We start from the raw sequence: 3,391 nt of genomic DNA on the forward strand, positions 1-3,391 counted from the left end.
ACCTTACTAGACCTGGATGGAGGTGGGTGGTCCTTGGACTTCCCACAGGGCAGGGAACCCTGATTGCTCTTTGGGCTGACGAGGGAGGGGGACTTCATTGGTGGAGGGGAAGGGAAATGGGAGGCGGTGGCGGGGAAGAGATAGAAATCTTTAATAAATAAATAAATAAATTTAAAAAAATACGTAAAAAAATTTCCTTAGTTATGATAAAAGGTAAATTAGGCATAAAACTTTAGACTCAAAAGGATAAGATAAGTGATAGAAAATTTTCAAAATACAAATGGACTGGATATTGCAACTATAATTCCTACTTGATAACTGTTTCTGTTATATATAATTTTACTATGTTAAAGTAAAAACCTTCCTTTTTAATTAAATACAAGGGGAAATGTTGTGGAAAATCCTAATGTACACTGTGGAGATGTGTTGTGATCATTGTTAATACAAACTAAATTGGCTGATGGCTAGGGGAGAATTTATAGGGTAGAGAGAATGCTTGGGAGAAACGCTAAGTAGGAGGAGAAGCCATGAGATGCAGAGCAAGCAAGAAGAGAAGTACAAGTTGTTTGTGGTTTAATCCCAGCACTCAGGAGGCAGAGACAGCTGGATCTCTATGGGTTTGAGGCCAGTCTGGTCTGTAGAGTGACAGGCGCCAAAGCTACAGAAAAATCCTATCTCAAAAAAAACTCAAAAAACAAAAATAAAACCAACAACAACAACAAAGCTAGCTAAAAAAGAAAGCCTGAGACATTGGTTGAGCACTTGTAATTAATAATAAACCTATATGTAGTTATTTGGAAACTGGCTGATGAGACAGAAAACTTCACCTACAATATTCATTCCCCTTGCCCACCAACCTTACTTTCTGTCCTTTTTCATTTCTTAAAAAAATGAAGTACAGTTAGTACTGTCCTATACACTTGGATATGTGGCCTTCCACTGGGGCATGTTGAACCCACCAGGTGCCACACCTTTATACAGGAAACGGTTTTGAGACAACATCTCACTGTGTAGGCTTAGCTGGCTTTGAACTCAGAGAGATGCCTCTGCCTCCTAAATGCATACAAGCATCACCACCATGCCTAGCTTCCACCATGTATTTTTAACACCTTTATTGAGAATTGAGTCCTGAAGATACTCTGATTCAAATCCCCTTAATGTTTCATGGCTTCACGGCTTCATTTATGCAAACAGCATGTCCCCTGTGTTATAACGAAACTGTATTATGCCTGCAGTACTGCTCCACACTTAGGTTTCTTTAGGCATCTATAGTTTTGGTGCTACCATATCAATTTTAGAACTTTTTCTCTAGTTCTGCAAAGGGTTGCTCTTAGTATTAAAATAACCCCCATTACAGTGAAGGCTAAATTTCTTTATTTGTATGACTATTTCTTATAAAATTGGGTACCTCAACAGTTGGAGGCAGAAACTTACAAACAAATGTCCCCTTGATCAATGTAATTGGCCCCCATAACCTCATAGGGAGTAGGACTATTAGGAGGTGTGGCTTTGTCAGAGTGGGTGTGGCATTGTTGCAGGAAGTGTATCATTGTGTGGGGCAGGCTTTGAAGTTTCCTATCCTCAGGTATCTCCCTGTGTCTCAGTCCACTTCCTGTTGCTTTCTGATCAAAACGTAGCCAGCATAATGTCTGCTGTGCCACTATGCTCCTCACCATGCTCCCACCATGATGATAATGGACTGAACTTCTGAAACTAAACAGCCCACCCAATTAAATGTTTTTCTTATAGGAGTTTCTGTGATCACAGCAATAGAGACCCTATGAAAGACTATCAATATGCAGTAGGGATTCTGCTTACTTTAATTCGTTCATTCTGTTTATGTTTTCACATGTGAAATGAGTCTCTTACAGGGAGCATTCTGTTTGATCATGCTATTTGTTAAGCAAGTCTGTGTTTTTAGTAAAGAATTAAGACTACTTACATTCAGGGTTACTGTTAAGAGCTATGTCCTTCCCTTCTGTTTATTTTCTTCAGATAGTTCTGAATGTATTTTTCTCATTTCGTTCTCTTACTTTGTCAGCTTAATGCCTTATTTTATTGGTAATTTGCCCCCTACTTTTCATTGACATATCTATTTTTCTAGTGGAATTTGTTCATACTTTTTTATTTTTAATGGAATGCTTCACAAATTTGTATTTTATCCTTGTGTAGAAGACATGCTAATTTTCTCTGTATTGTTCTGTTTTAGCAAACACACATCTGTTCTTTTAAAAATCTGTCTGTGTGCACATACGGCACTTGTCAGGAGATCAAATGACAATTTTAACCATGTGAGTTCCAGGGGCTGAATTCAAGTTGTCAGGCTTGGCAGCAAGCACTTTTACTTATGATTTAAAAGCCACAGTCTGAGAGTTTAATATTGCCTGTTCCTTTGCTGTAAGGTGGTGCAGGCTCTTGATATTTAACTTTCTGTAGAAAATGAACCCACAGATGCACTTTAAGTACTGCCTATATAAATAACACTAGGGTGAAAAAACAAAGCCCAAGAGTATTCTAAATACATCTGTAGTGATCCTATAGTACTGTACATTTCACCTGTGTGTTGACAGCATCTATAAAATCCTAATTGTTTATTAAGCTCTTACCCTATATGGGAAATGTCTTATTTAACTCCAACTAGATTATGCTATTTTCTGAATGACTACAATTAACTTTAAAATTTTATGTTATGAATTTAAATGGTAAGTTAAAAAACTTTCATCGGTAAGGTTGTAGAAGGCGGAGAAAAAAATCTATTAAATATAGACCCAAAAGTTGAATCAACAAGGAGAAAGAAGTAGTAGCCAGCATAGATCCCCCAGAAAGAACGTCACCCCCATGACAGCTGGAAATAATTCTAGAGGACGACCTCCCCTCTCCCAGTAAAGTTTGCCCCTGGGTTTAGGGACATCATTTAGGGGTTGGGAGGTTGGGGAGGAAATTTTATAAGCTCAGGGATCATTTTGGGGAAAAAAAAAAGAGGGATGATGGGATAATAGATTTATAATTGTGAGTTACTGTCTTTAGACAAATATATTGGTATCGATTCTTGTATATTGATACAAAGTTAAATTATATTGACTATTGTATGCATGCATGTTTCTACCTGTTTAAAACATTTTTTATGTATTGACATATATTTTATTGATATATATTGTACATATTTACCATATTGTAGTGTACATTTCTACCTCTGATTAAGATACTTATATAATGTTTGTGTATTGATATATATTTACCATATTGCAGTGTACATTTCTACCTCTGATTAAGATACTTATATAATGTTTGTGTATTGATATATATTTACCATATTGCAATGTATATTTGTACAGTGCTTATATTTGGAGGTCATTATCCTCATTTGTTACACAGTTGTTTATTGTCTTAG

The 3,391-nt window shown here is 36.5% G+C and overlaps 1 protein-coding gene and 1 pseudogene across 8 annotated transcripts in view; both read right to left on the reverse strand.

Moving 5' to 3' along the window:
- Erc1 (ELKS/RAB6-interacting/CAST family member 1) overlaps nucleotides 1-3,391 on the reverse strand; it is a 356,262-nt gene that overhangs the window by 128,724 nt on the left and 224,147 nt on the right. The gene's annotated exons all lie outside the window — the stretch shown is intronic.
- LOC113458062 lies at nucleotides 2,128-2,224 on the reverse strand (annotated as a pseudogene).

Source organism: Microtus ochrogaster, unplaced genomic scaffold (genome assembly GCF_000317375.1).
Source record: "Microtus ochrogaster isolate Prairie Vole_2 unplaced genomic scaffold, MicOch1.0 UNK1, whole genome shotgun sequence".
Taxonomy (NCBI): Eukaryota; Metazoa; Chordata; class Mammalia; order Rodentia; family Cricetidae; genus Microtus; species Microtus ochrogaster.